This window comes from Schistocerca piceifrons, chromosome 4 (assembly GCF_021461385.2).
Source record: "Schistocerca piceifrons isolate TAMUIC-IGC-003096 chromosome 4, iqSchPice1.1, whole genome shotgun sequence".
Classification (NCBI taxonomy): Eukaryota; Metazoa; Arthropoda; class Insecta; order Orthoptera; family Acrididae; genus Schistocerca; species Schistocerca piceifrons.
In genome coordinates this window covers 260,814,230-260,820,646 of record NC_060141.1, presented here as the reverse complement: position 1 = coordinate 260,820,646, position 6,417 = coordinate 260,814,230, and positions in this window count along the sequence as shown.

Below are 6,417 nucleotides of genomic sequence, written 5' to 3'. Positions count from 1 at the left end.
TTCCCATGTCTCACCACTCCGCCGCCCCGGTCGATATATGCATTCGGTATTTCTATCTCGTTGGAGTACTTTTCTGTATTTCAATGAATTCCGGTCAGTGTAGAGTTTACTACAGAGATCAGTCTGGATGGAGTATTCGCAATGGACGGCCACGCCGCCTGTGAAAATCACGATAAAACAAGGAGTGTGAAGCGCGCAGACGCGGTAGCCCCGTGCCCCGCGACACCGCTTCAGGGGGCGGGTGGACCCAGCATCACGTGTTCCTGGCCGGCCACGCCAGCAATTTATTACGAAGCGCGTTTGACGCTCATCGATTATCGACGCCTATCGCGAGGAGCGATATTCGCACGCCACAGGCGTTCGCGCTTCTCTCTGAGTGCGCAGGTACGGAAATACAGCGGGAGGGTCGATAGGTCGATATACGGCCCGCTGTGTCTGACTGCCGGCCACCGCTCGTTTTCCGATTCGTTTACGGCGCTTGTGATTCCATTATTGACATCCACCGAGTGTCCTTCCGCTGTAGCTGCCTCGTAAGCCGGTTGATGTAATCAGTATCGTTTCTGGGCAATTGGCTTCCAGCGTGCACGAATGAAAGCGGTAATCATTGTCCTCTAGCAAGTACGGGGCGTTTGAAACGCCGCGCGTCGCTCACTGAGAGCCCTTCAGAAGTCACGGGCTTGAGCTGTCCTTGAGCTCGTGTATGCGTCTGTCTCATTAGCTACGGGAAATACGCGTTCACCTTCAGAGTCACTACGTGGGAACAACAGAACATGAACAAACACGGAAGAGAAATAGGAACCAGTCTACGTCTCTAAGACACAGCCATCAGTCTTCCAACAAAGATAAAAGGTCAGTCGTCAGCTGTACGAGAAAATTTTTACTTGGTATATTTTATAGATTTCGACAGTTCTAACTGTCGTCTTCAGAAAAGAAATCATTGGTAAGCCAAAGTTAAGATATGAATCGGACAGTGATGTCTTACAAATAATTGGCAAAAAATACAATTATAAAGCAGTATCTTAAAAGCAAATGCAAAAAGATTAAACAGCAGAAGTAAAAACGGTTTGTTCAAACAAATTTAAAATAGTTAAGCTTGAGAGCCACAACATACCTTTCCTACAGAATCAGTAAAACACAGTGAATTCGCTAAAAATATATCATATATGCGATGAATAGTGAACAAATAACTGTTACATCGTAAATCGTACATAACACGTGCGATCAAAGCCAACTAAAATGCTAGTCACATGACGGGCATTGAACATGCCTGTGGAGTGCTACTGAGCATATAAACTGTAACAAAGTCTGCATCGGTCAAAGCGTAAGTATTAATTAAACCTCATAAAATCATATAGCCGGCCGCTGTGGCCGAGCGGTTGTACGCGTTTCAGTCCGGAACCGCGCTGCTGCTACAGTCGCAGGTTTGAATCCTGCATCGGGCATGGATGTGTGTGATGTCCTTAGGTTAGTTAAGTTTAAGTGGTTCTAAGTTTAGGGGACTGATGACCTGAGATGTTAAGTCCCATAGTGCTTAAAGCCATTTGAACCATTTTGAATTTGAAAGCCATATGAGACGATAAACAAAAGCGTTTACACAGACAATAATCCTCGAACCAAGTCTCTAAATAACCAGACACACAAAATTTATATATGTATATAAATCAACCCCGAAACCACCAGTCGTCTAAAGGTGGCGACTTTAATTAGTAATCAATACATTTTCGGTCCTGGGTTCAAAATCCGCAACTGCTTTAATTTTGGTTAATAATCAGCATCTGTGGCCGGAGGCTTCCTTCATAAGAAGTCACCCCCATTCTGACAACTGCCTTGTCGAGGGGGCGGGAAGCGGACCGAGCTTTAGCGCACTCCCTCGCCCTTGGGGTGGGAAATTGCCCCTAAAGGTGAAATAATCAGTAATGATCAACGGCATGAGGAGGGAGAAGGAAATGGAAACCAGTGAGTTAAAGACACATAACGTGTGTCCACACGACATGCGGCCTCTAATGGAAAAAGTGTAATGATGATCTGTCCACTGCAAAAGATTCAGGAATAGTCCCCCACTAGGATCTCCGGGAGGAGACTGCCAAGGGGGACGAGACCATGAGAAAAAGATTGAATAACCATCGAAAGGATATCGTTCTACGACTCGGGGCGCGGAATGTCAGAAGCTTGACGTAGTAGGGAAGCTAGAATATCTGAAAGGGAAATGCAAACGTTCAATCTAGATTTAGGAGCGGTCATTCAAGTGAAATGAAAAGGAGACAAGGATTTCTGGTCAGATGAGCATAGGGTAATATCAACACCAGCAGAAAATGGTATAACGGGAGTAGGATTCGTTATGAATAGGAAAGCAGGGCAAGAGTGTGCTAATGTGAATAGTTCAGTGATAGGGTTGTTCTTATCAGGATCGACAGCAAACTAACGTCGACAACGATTGTTCAGGCATACATGCCGACGTCGCAAGCAGACAATGATGAGACAGAGGAAGTATATGACGATACTGAAAAGGTTATACAGTACGTAAAGGGAGATGAAAATCTAATAGTCATTGAGGACTGGAATGCTGTTGTGGGTGGAGGAGCAGAAGAAAAGTTTACCGTAGAAAATGGATTTGGAACAAGGAATGAGAGAGGAGAAGCACTAATTGGTTTGGGTAATAAATATCAGCAAGAAACAGCGAATACTTTGGTCAAGAATCACAAGAACAGGAGGTATTCTTGAAGAAGGCTGGGTGATACGGGAAGATTTCAGTTAGGTTACGTCATGGTCAGACAGAGATTCCGAAATCAGACACTGGATTTTGAGGCGCACCCAGGAGCAGACAAAGTTTCAGATCAAAATCTAGTAGTGATGAAGAGTAGACTGAAGTTCAAGACATTTGTCAGGAAGAATCAACACGCAAAGAAGTGAGATATGAGTGTACGAAGGAATGTTGAGAAAGACTTGAAGTTCTCTAAGGATGTAGATACAGCAATAAGGAATAGGTCAGTAGGCAGTACGGTTGATGATGAGTGGACATCTCTAAGAAGGGGAGTCACCGAAGTTGGAAAGTAAAACAAAGGTACAAAGAAGGTAGCTGCAAAGAAACCATGGGTAACAGAAGAAATATCTCAATTGATCGATGAAAGGAGGAAGTACAGAAATGTTCCGGGAAACTCAGGAATATAGAAGTACAAGTCGGTGAGGAATGAAATAAAAAGGAAGAGCAGGGAAGCTAATACGAAATGGCTGCATGAAAAATGTAAAGAAATCGAAAAAGAAATCATTGTTGGAAGGACTGACTCAGCAGATAGGAAAGTCAAAGCAACCTGCGTTGAAATTAAAAGCAACGGTGGTAACATTAGGAGTGCAACGGGAAGTTCACTGTTAATAGCAGAGGAGAGAGCGAATAGAATAGGTGGAAAGAGTACATTGAAAGTCTCTATTAGGGGAAAGATTTGTCTCGAGTGATAGAAGAAGAAAGAGGAGTCAATTTAGAAGACACAGGGGATCCAATATCAGAATTTAAGAGCGTTTTGGAGGACTTAAGGTCAAATAAGCCAAAAGGGATAGATAACATTCCATAAAAATTTCTAAAAGCGTTGGAGTAAGTGGCAACAAAATGACTATTCACGTTGCTGTGTAGAATGTATGAGTCTATGGCCATACCAGCTGACTTCCCGAGAAATATCATCCACACAATTTCAAAGTTTGCAAGAGTGACAAGTGCGTGAATTATCGCATAATCAGCTTAACAGCTCACACATCCAAGTTACTGACAAAAATATTATACAGAAGAATGGAAAATAATTGAGGCCGTGTTAAATGACGTTTAGTTTGGCTTTGGGAAAGGTAAAGGCACCAGTGAGGCAATTCTGACGTTGGGTTTATAATGGAAGGAAGATTAAAGAAAAATCAAGACACGTTCGTAGGATTTGTTGACCTAGAAAAGGCGTTCGACAAAGTAAAATGGTGTAAGATGTTTGACATTCTGAGAAAAATTGGGGTAATCTATAGGGAGAGACGGGTAATAGGTAATATGTACAAGAGCCAAGAAGGAATAATAAGAGTGGACGACCAAGAACGAAGTGCTCGGATTTAAAAGGGGGTAAGACAGGAATGTAGGCTTTCGCCCCTACTGTTCAATCTGCACATCGAAGGAGCAGTTTTGGAAATAAAAGAAAGGTTCTGGAGTGGAATTAAATTTCAAGGTGAAAGGATATCAGTAACACGACTCGCTGATGACAATGCTATCATAAGTGGAAATGAAGAAGAATTACATGATCAGTTGAATGGAATGAACAATCTAATGAGTACAGAATATGAACTGAGAGTAAATCGAAGAAAGACAAAAGTAATGAGAAGTAGCAGAAATGAAAACAGCGAGAAACTTAACATAAGGATTGATGGTCACGAAGTATATGTAGTTAAGGAATTCTGTTACCTATGCAGCAAAATAACCAATGACGGACGGCGCAATGACATCATAAGTAGACTAGCAATGACAAAAAGGGCATTCCTGCCCAAGACAAGTCTGCTAGTATTTAAACATAGGCCTTAATTTGAGGAAGAAATTTCTGAGAAGTTTCGTTTGGAGCACAGAATTGTATGGTAGTGAAACATGGACTATAGGAAAACAGGAACAGAAGGGAATCGAACCATTGTGGATCTACGGATGAATGTTGAAAATTAGGTGGATTTATAGGATAAGGATTGAGGGGGTTCTGTTTTAGAATCGGAGAGGAAAGAAATACGTGATAAACACTGCAAGGAAAATGACAGGATGATAGGATATATGTTAAGACATCAGGGAATGACTTTTATATTACTAGAGAGATCTGTAGAGGGCAAAAACTGTAGACTAAGACTGAGACTGGAATAAGTCCAGAAAATAATTGAGGACGTAGGCAGCAAGTGCTACTCTGGGATGAAAAAGTTGGAACCGGAGAGGAATTCATGGCGGGCCGCATCAAACCAGTCAGATGCTGTACAGGAACTTCACCTATAGCTCTAGATGTAATCTATCAGCATTTCACAACAGTAAATACTTGCAGCCTAGCTTTTTATGAGCGCTCTGTTCCAGCGTTAAGAGCCCGCATCTCGTGGTCGTGCGGTAGCGTTCTCCTTCCCACGCCCGGGTTCCCGGGTTCGATTCCCGGCGGGGTCAGGGATTTTCTCTGCCTCGTGATGGCTGGGTGTTGTGTGCTGTCCTTAGGTTAGTTAGGTTTAAGTAGTTCAAAGTTCTAGGGAACTGATGACCATAGATGTTAAGTCCCATAGTGCTCAGAGCTATTTGAACCAGCGTTAAGGTGCAGATAAATCAGTGGGTCGTTTGCGACAGTGGGTTAATCTTAGGGTCAATAAACTGTCATACACTGCTTTCAACACATGACTATAAGTCCATGAAACGGTTAAGTGATCGAACGCCATTCATTTCCAGTGAGACCACGAGGCACGTGTTGGATTGACAAGCTCTAAGACTCCCCCTCCTCCATCCTTTACCACAACGATTCCTTCTGATGTGAATACACTGTCAAGACTCGAATGAATAGAGAGAGTCATGAGTAGGCGGAAGCAATTCCTAAAAAATCAAAAAATGACTGAAGATGCTGAGTCATCGCCTGTAAACCTCGGCGGCGTTGCAAGGCGAGGAAGGACACTCGGAAAAGATGACGTGCGGATGCCATTTTACATGATGTATGATCAACAAGAAGAGAAAACTGAAACGTCTCCAAAGGAATCTAGAGGGAACATCGAAAGCAGAGGGTGAAAATAGAGATTTCGGTTAAGAAGGCAAGTGAGGCCTGATAGCCCAAATGTGAACTGGAGCCCGGGTTAGGCTGAACACAGGCAGAGGAGCCGCAACAAGGCACACACGTGAGTCGCTTGACACTTAGAAAGGCTTCACATCATTCAGCTTCTCAATACAAGATGCCACACATCTGGCGTGGCTTGTATGTTAGCGCAGACGCACACACTTCCCAATACCGCTAGCTGCAACGCAGTAGACAGAGTAGCACTGTATGAGTTAAAATGAAGCCATCTGAGTTAATTGGTAAAGTTTGAGGACAAGATGTAGTAACTGGGTCATGTTTCTCTCAGTTTGAATTCACCCGTCAGATTACGCTCCATCCTTGGCATGTACGCAAATCGCACTTTTTTTTGTCGACTATGTCTGTTTCAGTTTTCACCGATCGTGCCTAACTTGTGTATCACTTGAGGATCAACAAAGGCTCCAAAACGTGTCTTAGATTTATTAAAAACATGAATAAAAGTGAATGATTACCATATATTATACTGTTTCAATATGAATTAAAATAGTGTTACGACTTACCGTCAACGGCTTGAGATATTTTCTGTAATTGTAAATGACCTTTTAAGCTTCTATACTCTGTTTTTGATACAAGTGTTGTTTTCAGTGTTTATGTACAAAAGTTT